The sequence below is a fragment of the Daphnia pulicaria genome, chromosome 2 (genome assembly GCF_021234035.1).
Source record: "Daphnia pulicaria isolate SC F1-1A chromosome 2, SC_F0-13Bv2, whole genome shotgun sequence".
Taxonomy (NCBI): Eukaryota; Metazoa; Arthropoda; class Branchiopoda; order Diplostraca; family Daphniidae; genus Daphnia; species Daphnia pulicaria.
Genome location: NC_060914.1, coordinates 3,979,423 through 3,995,595, shown reverse-complemented (window position 1 = coordinate 3,995,595; position 16,173 = coordinate 3,979,423). Strand labels below are relative to the sequence as shown.

The following is a 16,173-nucleotide window of genomic DNA, read 5'->3' as shown; positions in this document are numbered from 1 at the left end:
CAACTTAATAGGGGGCATCCGGGATTGAACCGTGGACATTTCGATCTGCAGTCGAATGCTCTTCCACTGAGCTATACCCCCGACATTTTTACATTTTACCGCGTATTTGTATTATTCCTCCATTTTAATTAAGAGTTTCTGACTCTGAAATATCGATTGATATTTTTTAAAAATTAGATTTCTTTTCTCTGATATTTCCCGAAACGAAATGTCGATAATTGATGCCTATTTTATCATCGTGTGGCTTTCAGGTCAAGTCAGCTATATCCTTATTATATATTTGGGGGACATAAACATGTTATGGTGATTTTGGCGAAATAAATTTTTTGCCATCTTTGTGAAACTGACGTTTTAATAGTGTAGTGGTTATCACGTCGGCTTTACACGCTGAAGGTCCTCATTTCGATCCTGGGTGGAAACAATTTTACAACTTTAATCCGAATATGGAATTTCATTTCCTTTTGTACTTTCTCGATAATAGCCAATATCTGGACTTGTGTACTGCTATGTAAAATGTGTAATGGAAGAAGAGCGGTAGGAATCTTACACGCTAACTAGCTAGTCTGTACACTTAAAAGGGTGCCACTACCAAGTTTTATTTGTTTGGCTATCCGTTTGGTGTCATCCCAACGAAAAACAGTCAAAACTGGCGCTTTTTTAACGCAACAATAACCGCTGAAGTTTTGACTTGATTACTGCAAAATGGTAATGTTACATCACTAGAGATAATTTTAAAACTATGCAGTCTATCATCCTAGCACTCATTACATACAAAGTAAAAAGATAAAATATAGGAATATCACTTATGTGTATGTTAGCAGTAAATCCTAATAACCACCGATGTAGTTTTCACCATAGTGCGAGCGATAATCCAAGTGCATTTTACCATGACATATTAGATAGTATTGGATTACAACGTTGATTTGTATGAGCCTGGCTAGCTCAGTCGGAACAGCATGAGACTCTTAAGTATTAATTGCAATTGTACACACGACCGGGGTTTTACATTTTTCGCTGAGATAATCGTACCTGGCAGGTTCTTTCTATATTGTGCGCAAATCTGCTACAGATACAGTAATAATTCTATGGTGTGATTATTGTTTTGTCACTATATATTTGATATAAATATTTAAATAAATGATACAAAAGTTTCCATATAACCAGGTAAGAATGCAGCAAACTGCAAGTTATTTCATTTTAAAACATTTCACCGATGAACATCCGTCGTACGAGGGGGCACCCAGGTTTGAGCTTGGGACATTTTGATCTGCAGTCGTATGCTCTACCACTGAGCTATACCCCCATAATGGTTGTATGAGTTTACCTTCGACATTCTGGATTATACCCTGCTAGCACAAGATATCCATAGGATATCCTATGTTAGTCCCTTCATCCAAGGGACGTCTCGCCCTTTATGGAACAACTAGGGATATCCATAGGATAATTTTTTTTGGTCGTCAAATAGACGTCCAATTTTTACGTCCTAAGGACGGAAAAGTTGGACGCATTTAGGACAATAAATATTGAATGTACTGTTGACATCCATTTTCCTTCCCAGTTCCCACCGTATATAATCCATACATGATAAAGTCTATGAATATCATATTGGAGATGAGCGGTGTAATAAAACATTATTTTAACTTAATTATCTGTAAATCTACGATATGATTTCTTTGTAATTATAAAAAATACATAAATTTTTGTAAATATTATATTGAAATAAAATCTTCGCTTTATTCCATATTTAATATTCTCTCCTCAAAATATTGTTGCAATAATTCAATCTAAAACTTTATTACTAAGTGCAAATATAAGAACTAGGTTATTATTCTATTCATTGTAAAATTATCACAAGGAAATGTGCCACATCAGAAGAAGATGTGACAAAGAAATAAAAGTGCAGTAGCATTGGTGAATGAAGTAGTTGGATGGGTGACCCGACTCACACGCGCGAATTTCTTTTCTTCAATCCCCAAAATTTTCTTTCCCTACTATGTCCTTTGGTGACGTCCATTGACTGTCCACGGTGGGACATCCTTGGGAGCGACATTTGGATGTCCCACGTACGGACTCAGGACGGACCGATGGGATATCCCATTGTCCTTTCCGGACACACACAGTCCGTCCTGGCAAAGTAAAATTGCTAGCAGGGTAACGTATTAATTTTGCGAAAAAAACCCATAGCTTTTAATTTTTGTTTCACACAGGATGCGCAAACAAAGAATCATTTGGTTAATAATTGAGTTTCTATTGAACAGGAGGCCACGTCAGATATTTCAGTTATTTAAGTGAAGAAACTGTGTGTTATTAAATAATACTTCTTGAACAGCTTTAACACAGATCAGTTTCCATAAGCTGATGAGAATTTCTTTCAAATTTTCAAAAGTCAGGCTGATAGGTAGAAATATTTTTAGGGAGCTGATTTTCAAATTCAATAAACACATCAATGAAACAATTTAACTGAATAAACCCAATAATAGTTCATTCCCTGTATTAGATTCAATTTAATACGGGAATTCGGGGTTGAACCGGTGACATTTCGGTCTGCAGTCGAATGCTCTTCCACTGAGCTTTACCGTATATAATTACATACCTTTACTTTATATATTTACATTTTACCGCGTATTTGTATTATTTCTCCATTTTAATTAAGAGTAACTGACTCTGAAATATCGATTGATATTTTTTAAAAATTGGATTTCTTTTCTCTGATATTTCACGAAATTGAAATGTCGATAATTGATGCCTATTTTTTCATCGTGTGGCTTTCAGGTCAAGTCAGCTATATCCTTATTATATATTTGGGGGACATATACATGTTATGTTGATTTTGGCGAAATAAACTTTTTGCCATCATTATGAAATTTACGTTTCCATAGTGTAGTGGTTATGACGTCGGCTTTACACGCTGAAAGTCCTCACTTCGATCCTGGGTGGAAACAATTTTACTACTTTAATCCGAGTATGGAATTGCATTTCCTGTTGTACTTTATCGATAATAGCCAATATCTGGACTTGTGTACTGCTATGTAAAATGTGTAATGGAAGAAGAGCGGTAGGAATCTTACACGCTAACTAGCTAGTCTGTACACTTAAAAGGGTGCCACTAACAAGTTGTATTTGTTTGGCTATCCGTCTGGTGTCATCCCAACGAAAAGCAGTCAAAACTGGCGCTTTTTTAACGCAACAATAACCGCTGAAGTTTTGACTTGATTACTGAAAAATGGTAATGTTACATCACTAGAGATAATTTTACAACTATGCAGTCTATCATCCTAGCACTCATTACATACAAAGTAAAAAGATAAAATATAGGAATATCACTTATGTGTATCTTAGCAGTAAATCCTCATAACCACCGATGTAGTTATCACCATAGTGCGAGCGATAATCCAAGTGCATTTTACCATGACATATTAGATAGTATTGGATTACAACGTTGATTTGTATGAGCCTGGCTAGCTCAGTCGGAACAGCATGAGACTCTTAAGTATTAATTGCAATTGTACACACGACCGGGGTTTTACATTTTTCGCTAAGATTATCGTACCTGGCAGGTTCTTTCTATATTGTGCGCAAATCTGCTACTGATACAGTGATAATTCTATGGTGTGATTATTGTTTTGTCACTATATATTTGATGTAAATCTTTAAATAAATGATACAAAAGTTTCCATATAAACAGGTAAGCATGCAGAAAACCGCAAGTTATTTCATTTTAAAACATCTTAATAAAGAACATCCGTTGTATAAGGGGGCACCCAGGTTTGAACTGGGGACATTTCGATCTGCAGTCGAATGCTCTACCACTGAGCTATACCCCCATAAATGTTTGTATGAGTTTACCTTCGACATTCTGGATTATAAGGTATTAATTTTGCGAAAAAAACCTTATCTTTTAATTTTTGTTTCACACAGGATGCGCAAACAAAGAATCATTTGGTTAATAATTGAGTTTCTATTGAACAGGAAGCCACGTCAGATATTTCAGTTATTTGAGTGAAGAAACTGTGTGTTATTAAATAATACTTCTTGAACAGCTTTAACGCAGATCAGTTTCCATAAGCTGATGAGAATTTCTTTCAAACTTTCAAAAGTCAGGCTGATATGTAGAAATATTTTTAGTGAGCTGATTTTCAAATTCAATAAACACAACAATGAAACAATTTAACTGAATAAACCCAGTAATAGTTCATTCCCTGTATTAGATTCAACTTAATAGGGGGCATCCGTGGTTGAACCGGGGACATTTCGATCTGCAGTCGAATGCTCTTCCACTGAGCTATACCCCCGATATTTTTACATTTTACCGCGTATTTGTATTATTCCCCTATTTTAATTAAGAGTAACTGACTCTGAAATATCGATTTATCCCTGAGGTATATTAATATACGAAGGTCCTTAACAATATAGGGTGTGGGGTATAGGGGGTAGGGTAGTAGTAGCTAGTAGTGAATTTCAGAGGGTTTAATGTCCATTTAGTTATCCTTTATACGTTTCTTCCCTGAATGACCAATCGTCACCAAATTTTGTACGTGATTCTGTCAAAATTTGATACATGTCACACATTTGTACATGATGATCTTGGTTTTAATAAATTTTTTGATCAAGTAAAATTTCTATTCCCCTTTTTTTTAACAGTTAGTCATCAACCAAGAAGTTGAGGAACATTTTAAAAATGTTTGATCATACTCATTTTAAAGCTCTGGGTCATCTCTCTCTTCTTCCCTTGTCCTCTCCACAGTCATCAAGATCTTTTAGCGGTCGTGAAGAGTTACCACCGATCTTCCACTTCCATTTACCTCCGAAAGTTTTTTAATAAGCAATCCACCACTCAACCGCACCAAATCCATGGACCCCACTTTTTTTCCCCATTCCGCTATGGGACCAAGAAATCTGAAATAATTCAGGCATATCCAGTTTTTTAGTTCGGATTCGCCTGTTTTTGCAGAATTTAAATATTCCCTGCCGTTCGGGAGATATTTAATGTTAAAGTTTGAGTTTTTTCAAATTTTAACAATTTTAGGGGGTTTTTGGCATCGCTTTTTGGGTAAATGCTAACCTTTAAAAAAGAAACCAATTTAACCAAAAGTTTGCTTGGCCATCCCTTAATACCAATCCAAAAGAAATTTACATTCCGAATTAGATTGACCGAGTTATTCCCAATCTAGTAAAGTGTAATTTTGACCAGTTTCCCACCCAGCCTAGTCGCCATTTTTTATTACTCTCCCTCGCGTTCCTAGCGTCCATAGCGGAATGGGAAAAAAAGTGGGGTCCATGGATTTGGTGCGGTTGAGTGTTGGATTGCTTGTTGAGTGTAATTTTTCAAAAGTTACACATTTAAATTTCCTAAATGGCTTGATCGAGATTCGAACCCCGAAGCATACGAGTGGCAGCCCGGGTTGCTAACCCTGAGACCAACATTGACATAAGATTAAAGGGAAAACGTGGTCAGGTTGGTGTGTACACCAAACAATGTAACGAAAGACGAAGTAAAGCTATGGTAATATCGCTAGCGACGCTACCATCGGTATCGATTTTGGAACCGGTCGTAAAACACTTAGGTTATATGCCTGAATTAAGATTTTTTCAGCGGTGGTTTAATCTAACTGCTATAAGAGCACATCCATTTCTTTATAGTTAATATGTAACTAATAATTTTTCCAATTCCATGTTACTATAGTAATAAATGTTGCTAAAACTTAATCTAAACGACGTGGGGTGGCGGGGCGAAGCCTCCGCCACTCCTAAGTCGCACCAATCATAATATTAACAGATTATTAGTCAATTAGTTATAAAGAATCAATTATGTAAGAGAATAAAGGGAAACAGAATTTTCCAAACGTTAAAGTATGTATTAATCTACCATAACCTTTATTTTCTGTCTCTTTAACGTTTAAAAAAATTACCGAAGGATATTACCGAAGGAATCTTGTATTGCAATGTGGCGTAAACTAGGTGTATTGAGAAGAGCACACAATTGTAACAATGACAGGGAAAAATATCAATAATTAATGGCAATTATATGCTTTTCTGTTCAATTTTAGAGGATCATTGCAGGTTTAATCGACAGTGCCACAACCGAATGGCCGTCAGAAAATACCGCTGGGACGACAAAAGCCGGTTTCTACCAGTAGAAGAAAGGAAGGATAAGAAAGATTATGCCCTATCCTTTTGCAAGTACTTGTTTGATCACTGGGTATTTACACTTTTCACGAGATATTCGTAAGAATGTGGAATGTAGTTTCATTCTGTTGGCAGACCTGACAATGGTCTTTTTTTTTCAAAGTGAAAGTGATTATAGTATGGAGTTGCGGAGGATTGAACTCCGGGCTTTTCGCATGCAAAGAAAACACTCTACCACTGAGTTACAAACCGTTGAAAATCGAGACTACCAGTATGTTCTTGATACTTGCTTTTTAACCCTCGATTATTTGCAAAACCTTGGAGCTGCGGAGGATTGAACTCCGGTCTTCTCACATGCGAAGCGAGCACTCTACCTCTGAGTTACAACCCCATAACAATTGTTCGTTTGCTTTGAGTGACTTTTCACGATTGCGACACGTATGTGTTTTCAATGGAGAAGAAGATTTTAAGTAAAAAGAATAAAACTTGAAAGGAAGGTTTTGTCAAGAGTGGGGTGTCGAACCCACGCCTTCTTCGAAGACCAGAATGCCAAATAACGGATTTTACAAGATTACCTATTAATCTATTATTTGAATTAGAATCTTAAGTCTGGCGCCTTAACCATTCGGCAATCTTGACATTGTTAACGCAATGACTACTTATATTGCAATGTGGCGTAAACTAGGTGTATTGAGAAGAGCACACAATTGTAACAATGACAGGGAAAAATATCAATAATTAATGGCAATTGTATGCTTTTCTGTTCAATTTTCGAGGATCATGGCAGGTTTAATCGACAGTGCCACAACCGAATGGCCGTCAGAAAATACCGCTGGGACGAAAAAAGCCGGTTTCTACCAGTAGAAGAAAAATAACGATAAGAAAGATTATGCCCTATCGTTTTGCAAGTACTTGTTTGTTCACTGGGTATTTACACTTTTCACGAGATATTCGTTAGAATGTGGAATGTAGTTTCAGTCTGTTCGCAGACCTAACAATGGTCTTTTTTTTTCAAAATTAAAGTGATTATAGTATGGAGTTGCGGAGGATCGAACTCCGGGCTTTTCGCATGCAAAGCGAACACTCTACCACTGAGTTACAACCCCTTGGCAATCGAGACTACCAGTATTTTTCTGATACTTGCTTTTTACCACTCGATTATTTGCACTACCTTGGAGTTGCGGAGGATTGAACTCCGGTCTTCTCACATGCGAAGCGAGCACTCTACCTCTGAGTTACAACCCCTTAACTTATGCTCGTTTGCTTTGAATGACTGTTAACGATTGTGACACGTTTGTGTTTTCAATGGAGAAGAAGATTTAAAGTGAAAAAGAATAAAACTTGAAAGGAAGGTTTTGTCAAGAGTGGGGTACGAACCCACGCCTTCTTCGAAGACCAGAATGCCAAGTAACGGATTTCACAAGATTACCTATTAATCTATTATTTGAATTAGAATCTTAAGTCTGGCGCCTTAACCACTCGGCCATCTTGACATTGTTAACGCAATGACTACTTATCGCTTAGGTATATTTATATACGAAGGTCCTTAACAATATAGGGTGTGGGGTATAGGGGGGAAGGGTAGTAGTAGCTAGTAGTGAAATTCAGAGGGTTTAATGTCCATTTAGTTATCCTTTATACGTTTCTTCCCTGAATGACCAATCGTCACCAAATTTTGTACATAATTCTGTCAAAATTTGATACATGTCGTAACGGGGTTTCATTTGTTTTCATTACTGTTTTAAAAATTTAATTTGCGTACTTGTTACCTAGCTGGTTGCCGAATCCTAGGCAGTGAATTCGCTTTTGTTTGCTTAACCTTCCAACTGTCAGTGCAGTGAGTGCTCAGCAGTGTTAACAAAAAGAAAAAAAGTTTGAATCTTCCCTAGCAATTCAAGTTTTGATGATATGATATTGATATTTTGATGATATTTGATTTGATTTTTATTGTTCTTGTTCGATTTCGTCTTTATTGTTCTTATTATTGCCTCTTTTTGTTAACTGTTTTTAATAAATGATGATCTTGATTTTAATAAATTTGTTGATCAAGTAAAATTTCTATTCCCCTTTTTTTTAACAGTTAGTCATCAACCAAGAAGTTGAGGAACATTTTAAAAATGTTTGATCATACAAATTTTGAAGCTCTGGGTCATCTCTCTCTTCTTCCCTTGTCCTCTCCACAGTCATCAAGATCTTTTGGCGGTCGTGAAGAGTTACCACCGATCTTCCACTTCCATTTACCTCCAAAAGTTTTTTAAGTGTAATTTTTCAAAAGTTACAAAAGGCTTGATCGAGATTCGAACCCCGAACCATTCGAGTGGCAGCCCGGGTTGCTAACCATGAGACCAACATTGACATAAGATTTAAGGGAAAGCGTGGTCAGGTTGGTGTGTACACCAAACAATGTAACGAAAGACGAAGTAAAGCTATGGTAATATCGCTAGCGACGCTACCATCGGTATCGATTTTGGAACCGGTCGTAAAACACTTAGGTTATATGCCTGAATTAAGATTTTTTTCAGCGGTGGTTTAATCCAACTGCTATAAGAGCACATCCATTTCTTTATAGTTAATATGTAACTAATAATTTTTCCAATTCCATGTTACTATAGTAATAAATGTTGCTAAAACTTAATCTAAACATGAAGTGCGACGTGGGGTGGCGGGCAAAAGCCTCCGCCACACCTAAGTCGCACCACTCATAATATTAACAGATTATTAGTCAATTAGTTATAAAGAATCAATTATGAAAGAGAATAAAGGGAAACAGAATTTTCCAAACGTTAAAGTATGTATTAATCTACCATAACCTTTATTTTCTGTCTCTTTAACGTTTAAATAAATTACCGAAGGATATTACCGAAGGAATCTTGTATTGCAATGTGGCGTAAACTAGGTGTATTGAGAAGAGCACACAATTGTAACAATGACAGGGAAAAATATCAATAATTAATGGCAATTATATGCTTTTCTGTTCAATTTTAGAGGATCATTGCAGGTTTAATCGACAGTGCCACAACCGAATGGCCGTCAGAAAATACCGCTGGCACGACAAAAGCCGATTTCTACCAGTAGAAGAAAAAGAACGATAAGAAAGATTATGCCCTATCGTTTTGCAAGTACTTGTTTGATCACTGGGTATTTACACTTTTCACGAGATATTCGTAGGAATTTGGAATGTAGTTTCATTCTGTTGGCAGACCTGACAATGGTCCTTTTATCAAAATGAAAGTGATTATAGTATGGAGTTGCGGATGATTGAACTCCAAGCTTTTCGCATGCAAAGCGATCACTCTACCACTGAGTTACAACCCCTTGACAATCGAGACTACCAGTATGTTCCTGATACTTGCTTTTTAACACTCGATTATTTGCAAAAGCTTGGAGTTGCGGAGGATTGATCTCCAGTCTTCTCACATGCGAAGCCAACATGTCCTCTCCGACTTAAGACAAGGCTTTGTCTGAAACTTTTCATGTAACAGACAAAGACATGTCTTAAGTTTTCCTTATTTTTATTACATTGCCTCCTTATATTTGTTATACATTTATTTTATCCCTTTTCAATTCACAGTATAAACGTCCAAACGTTTATATTCCCTTTCATAATTTTATTAAAAAAATTCTGTTTTAATGGTATGGGTGACATAAAAAATTTCAGACAAAGACATGTCTTAAGTTTTCCTTATTTTTATTACATTGCCTCCTTATATTTGTTATACATTTATTTTATCCCTTTTCAATTCACAGTATAAACGTCCAAACGTTTATATTCCCTTTAATAATTTTATAAAAAAAATTCTGTTTTAATGGTATGGGTGACATAAAAAATTTCAGACAAAGACATGTCTTAAGTTTTCCTTATTTTTATTACATTGCCTCCTTATATTTGTTATACATTTATTTTATCCCTTTTCAATTCACAGCATAAACGTCCAAACGTTTATATTCCCTTTCATAATTTTCTAAAAAATTTTCTGTTTTAATAGTATGGGTGACATAAAAAATTTCAGACAAAGCCATGTCTTAAGTTTTCCTTATTTTTATTACATTGCCTCCTTATATTTGTTATACATTTATTTTATCCCTTTTCAATTCACAGCATAAACGTCTAAACGTTTATATTCCCTTTCATAATTTTATAAAAAAAATTCTGTTTTAATGGTATGGGTGACATAAAAAAATTCAGACAAAGCCATGTCTTAAGTTTTTCTTATTTTTATTACACTGCCTCCTTATATTTGTTATACATTTATTTTTTCTCTTTTCAATTCACAGCATAAACGTCCAAATGTTTATATTCCCTTTCATAATTTTATAAAAAAATTTCTGTTTCAATGGTATGGGTGACATAAAAAATTTCAGACACAGCCTTATCTTAAGTCGCAGAGCATGTTGAGGGTTGCACATTTTGAGAATTTTTTTTCTTTTTATCTTAGCATTTCTTTAAAAAACTTAAACCTTAGCGTAAAGCAATTATCAAGTTTTGAAAAAAACATTTTTTGAAAATTCTTCCCATTTTCATTGTTGGAGCTTGGATACGCTGCTTAAAAAGTCGGTAAATTTTTAATGTGTAGATATTCACAAATGGCCTCCGGCGGTAAAATTTGCAGGGTAGAGGTTTTGTTATATTGACTCCGGCGGTAAATTTGCAGGATAGAGGATATTAACGCTTTGCCTCCGGCGGTAAATTAGTAGTGTAGAATTTTTCACGCATTGCTTCCGGCTGTTTTTTTTTTCAATATGTATATTCTTTAATTTTACTGTTTAGTTTTGTGTAAAAATTTTTTTTTTCGCGAAATTTTGACTTGTCTGAGTCATGGCTAACAAAAGCATCCGTAAAAAAAAATTTATCCTTATAAAAAGTAAGACCATAACTGAAATTGAACCATCAAACTCTTTAATACTAAGCCGGTGCTATAACCATTATGCTATTACAGCTTACATATATTATCATTTAAAAAATATATATTGTTTTGCGTCAACGCCGTGTTTTTTACGTGAAAAATTTTCTATTACGATATATCGTCGGTACCACATCTTGGCTGCGCTTACCCATCCCCTGAAACGCCGTTATTCACGATAATTGATGTAGGCGGGAGTGGGCTTGAACCACCATACTTGACATCTTAAAACCAGAGCCATAGCCACTACACCGTCAGCTGATGTGAATGTGTAACCTTTGCTAGATTCAATTGGCCTCCGGCGGTAAATTTGTAGGGTAGAGATGTTCAAGCATTGCCTGACATAAGATATTCACGCACGATTGAATTAAACGGACGCGACAACGAATACGATTGCGGTCGCGGGGCAGACGAGTAGCGCACGATCGTTCATTATTTTAGTGCTTATTGCGGGTCCGTCCGTTATTTTAGCGCTAAGCGAAATCCGTCATCTGTTTTAAGCGGCTCGCACAGCAATAAACAGTTTCGTTGAATATTTTGTGCTAGATCTAGCACAAATCTAAGCGTGCGTGGCGATAATGATTGCATTTTGTTTAACTTTTGTGAATTGCGCTAAACGTAGCGCAATTAAGTTCATTGATAGCATTTACGAAACGAGGAGAACCAGCTAAAATAAATATTTTCAGCGAAAAATCGATAAGTCAAATATTTCGTGCTAGATCTAGCGCTATGTAAGCGCGCTTGTCGAAAATGATTTAATTGAGATTAACGCACGCGCGATGCGCTAAATTCTGTGCAATACATTTCACATATAATTTACGAAACGCTTAGCGCCACTTAACGCACATCGCATTTAAGTAAAATGAACGGGCGCACTTCTCGTAAATTTTGGCTTGAAATTAATGGCGCTAAATTTTGCGCATCTTGCAGACTCATACACATAGGCTAAAAGAGCGCCTGTAATTTGATCTATTGGCCTGTATAGAAATGTACAGTCACGCGCATGTCTATTTTTAGCGATTATTGCGGGCCAGTTCGCCATTTTAGCGCTTGCGCTAATTTTTTTCTTCTTAATAACTTACGCGCGATTAAAAAAATTTTGTGCGCTACTTAACGCGCATCACACTAAACGAGCTCTCTCATCAATTTTCATATGAAATTTATCCCGCTAATATTTTAACCATAAAATTCACTTGCTGGCGACGACACGTACACAGATTAGTCCGATTATGGGTTTCACGACGGTCGATCTGTCCCGGTTGATCGGCTACCCGTCGTTGACGGCTTTTCTTTACGGCCGAGAGACCTCGCTACTCAATAAATAAAACAAATTATAATTTAAAACCAAAATTTGCGAGAAGCGCGCTTGTTGAATTTACTTAAATGCGATGTGCGTTAGCCTTAAGTAGCGCAGAATATTTAATTTAGCGCTTGCGCGTTTCGCTAATAAAATAATGAAAATAACCGCGCTAAATTTTGCTTATCGTGCACAAGTTTATCACAAGTAAATGACAAGCGCAATGCGAGCTTACATCGCGCAAGATCCAGTCTAGATCTAGCGCGAAATATTTGACTAATCTTTATTTCGCGCTAAATATTTTTTTACCTGGATATCCGGGTTTCGTAAATTATATAATGAACTTGATAGCGCTACGTCTAGCGCATCCCGCAAAAGTTAAGCACAAATAAATCATTAGCGCCATGAGCGCTAAGAAAGATAGCCCTAATTCTTGCTCGAAATAATTGACTTCGTTATTTTTCGTGCAGTGAGCCGCCAAGAACGGGATGGGCGACGATTACGCTTAAATAACGGACGGGTGCGTGTGCTACTCGTCTGACCGCTGTCGCCACAATCGTTTTCCTTGTCTCGCCTGTTTAATAAATTTTAGTGCGATACGCGTTAGGTAGCGCAATAACGTATTTATTTAATCGCTTTCGCGTTTCGTAATAAATCTGACGAAATGGATTTTCGATAAAGTATAGCGCATCCGGCATCGCGTGCTATAGTGAAGCACAAGTAAATTATTAGAAGCCTACTACGCGTTTAAAAGTGTATGCTGTTATTTCCGCTTTGCCAGCAGCCTGAAATAGCGGACAGGCGACATAGCGCTAGATCTAGCACGAATTATTTGACTTTTTTAGCGCTAATGTCCGTTTCTGAGCGAAGAATCACCTGTCTATACTGTTTTAGGCGGCTCACTCCGCGCAAATAATTAATTCAAAAATATCGTGCTAGATCTAGCTCATAAGCGCGCATTGCACTAATGATCTGGATAACTTGCTTGTGATAAGCTAAATAGCGCACGATAAATACCATCATAAAATTTAAGAAACGAGCAAGTGCTAAAAATAATATTTTACCCTTAAATTCCGTGCTGGCCAGACTAGTGAGACTACCGCTTGCTTGCAACGACACACATGTGGTTCATGTAGTCGCAAAGGGGCAGTACTGCAATCCCGGAATAAAACGGCGAAATATTACCGCAATAAATTTCAGCCCAAACTTTGCGGGATGTGCTTCCGTTGTATTTACTTTAATTCGATGCGCGTTAAGTAGCTATATGAATTAATTTTTTTAATAGAATTGAATTTTTTCTTTAATATTATGATAAAATTCATGGCGAAGAATAATAAATAACAATAAATAGCAAATTGTGCGTAAGTTAATCTTAATTAAATCATAAGCGTCATGCACGCTTATTAGCGAGAAATCTAGCGCGAAATATTTAACGTAATTATTTTCATGGAGTTGTAATGACTTGTGTGAAGACCTGGCCTACTGCTTGTAGTATAGAACAATCTACTACGCAGTATCCCAAGGTCAATCTACTACGCCGTACCTCAAGGTCGCTGTACTACGCAGTACCTTGATGGCTTTCCCTATTGCACCATCTCACCTGTTGCCTATGCAACTACATCCGGGATTGCGCCACACTCTGCAGTGATGGTGCAATCCCCACCACCTTGATAACTGTCTATAAAAGCCCGACACTCTGTTCATCCAGCAGAGTCGTACCCGGCATTGTATCCCGACACATCCGTTAATAAACGTTACTGCAAGAACACTGTCTCTTCCTCGTTGTTTGTTACTTAGACTATTGTGAATCATCACAAATTGGTGAACGTGCCAGTATGGCTTCGAACATCCGACTTTTTCAACAATCATCGAGGAAGGAGAGAAACACCAAAGCGGTAAGTGAATAACGACTCCTACGTTACCTTCTAAAGATACATCTTATGCTACTTTAAACGAGTCCCTGATAGGGAAGATAGACTTAGAAGAAGACAGTCACATCAGATCCCTTCCACAAAATATTTTACCCATTAGAGAAAGATTTTTATCGCAGTGGAACGAGTTAATTAAAATTACAACAAGACGTCGCCACTAAAGAATTATCAATAGATTCTTTCAGGCAAACGAACAAAGGGTTAAACTTGATTATATAGACTTGAGATATAGCTACGTTACAACAACAGTTAGCACAGCAAACAGCACAAATCACTCAACCTCCAAACATGACTTCAACTCCTCCAACACCGCCGACCGCTCCTATACAAATTCCTTTAAACCAACAGCAAGGCCCTAGAGCGCCTTCCCCCGATCCAAACAATGTTCCATTGACTAAAAGTCATCTCATCGAACTATACTCACGGGATGAACGAAAATCAATTCCCGTATACAAAGGGAAAAGAGGAGATCAACTTATAAATAATTGGTTAAAAGACGCCGAAAGAGTAGCGCAAAGCGCAGGATGGAGCGCCACAGATAAAATTAAATATTTTTCAGACCGATTAAGAGGTGATGCCGCGGATTGGCACAGTGACTACATAGATCACGCTGCGGATAAAGAAGATCACGATGCGTGGGAGAAAACTCTCATTAGCAGATTTTTAACGGAAACAGAGATCGAGAACCTTAAGAAACAATTAAATGAACTAAAACAGATGCCTGATCAGAGTACCCAAACATATGTTTCAAGACTTAATCATTTGTATGACATTATTCATGGAAAAGAAATCGTTCTTGATGAAACAATTGCACCCCCTGAAGCCGTAGTTCTGGCTAGATCCCTTAGGAAAATTAGAGGAGAAGCAAAACAAAAGATATTGCTAAAAGGCTTGTTACCAAAAATATTACAGGCCGTGTGGACCAGAATTGACGTAAATAGCCCTTATGAAGATGTTTGCGAGATAGTTTATGCAGCAGAAACTATAGTAAATAGAATGGAGCAGAATGAAGAAAAAAGTCTAAAAGCAACAATTGCAGGTATTTCGGCTCACGAAGACGAGCAAGACGTAGAGCTTCAGAGACAGAAAAATAAGCTTTCCAAACTTGAAAAACAACTAGCAGGTCTAAATATCGAACAGCGACCCTAGAACTTTTAACAACACCAATGTACATAAATTACTAATTATAGCTAATGTAGCTCAACTAATGAGAATACCAGTAACATTTAGTAACCTTAAGACACAAGCATTAATAGATACCAGTGCAGCTGCAAGCTTCTTAGCACACCGTTTGTTAATATGTATTCCGTATAATGATATTAAAGAATTACAAGTTAAGAATTACAAGTTTCTGACCCAAACGTACAGTTATTTAGAACAGTTTCAGTAGTAGTAGTAAAAACCTATAGGTAGATATGAATTAAGCATTAGATTAGCTCGTAGACACCCATTTATTCAACAATTTTATGATATAACAGATCTAGATGAAGAGTGAATTTTAGGCTATGATTTCCTCGCAGCTAATAAGATTGTTATTAACCCCAGTGAACGTATTATTAGTTATACACATGAGAATGAATTAAGAAACTTGATCATACCCCCTTTATCAATATGTTTAATCAGTATAGCCACACCTCCACAGCTCGATTTAGCAGGAGTCCCAGTGGAGCAGAAAGAAAATTTGAAAAACCTGTTGCTTAGCTATTTTTCCCTTTTCACCGAAAATATTAATGAGTTGGGTAATGCGAAATCGATTAAACATTCAATTCATACCACGCAATTACCAGATGTTATGCCCATGAGGTGCACTCCAGAGAGATTGAGATAAGTAGTGAAAAAACAGATTGAGGATATGTTAAGAAATAATATGATTAGACCAAGTACCAGCCCATTTGCCTGTCCTATCTTGCTCGTAGCG

General features: G+C 36.7%; 7 non-coding genes across 7 annotated transcripts; all 7 read right to left on the bottom strand.

Annotated features, from left to right (window-relative positions):
- Positions 1 to 9: 9 nt before the first annotated feature.
- On the bottom strand, positions 10 to 81 carry Trnac-gca. The gene has a single exon. It is a non-coding gene; the product is annotated as a tRNA-Cys (tRNA).
- Positions 82 to 3,752: 3,671 nt separating this feature from the next.
- Trnac-gca lies at positions 3,753 to 3,824 on the bottom strand. Its single transcript has one exon. It is a non-coding gene; the product is annotated as a tRNA-Cys (tRNA).
- A 396-nt stretch (positions 3,825 to 4,220) lies between these two features.
- Trnac-gca lies at positions 4,221 to 4,292 on the bottom strand. The gene has a single exon. It is a non-coding gene; the product is annotated as a tRNA-Cys (tRNA).
- A 2,153-nt stretch (positions 4,293 to 6,445) lies between these two features.
- On the bottom strand, positions 6,446 to 6,517 carry Trnaa-cgc. Its single transcript has one exon. It is a non-coding gene; the product is annotated as a tRNA-Ala (tRNA).
- Positions 6,518 to 7,160: 643 nt separating this feature from the next.
- On the bottom strand, positions 7,161 to 7,232 carry Trnaa-ugc. Its single transcript has one exon. It is a non-coding gene; the product is annotated as a tRNA-Ala (tRNA).
- Positions 7,233 to 7,299: 67 nt separating this feature from the next.
- Positions 7,300 to 7,371, bottom strand: Trnaa-cgc. Its single transcript has one exon. It is a non-coding gene; the product is annotated as a tRNA-Ala (tRNA).
- A 111-nt stretch (positions 7,372 to 7,482) lies between these two features.
- Positions 7,483 to 7,619, bottom strand: Trnal-uaa. The gene is made up of 2 exons: positions 7,583 to 7,619; positions 7,483 to 7,527 (listed from the first exon to the last, which is right to left on the bottom strand). It is a non-coding gene; the product is annotated as a tRNA-Leu (tRNA).
- Positions 7,620 to 16,173: the final 8,554 nt, after the last annotated feature.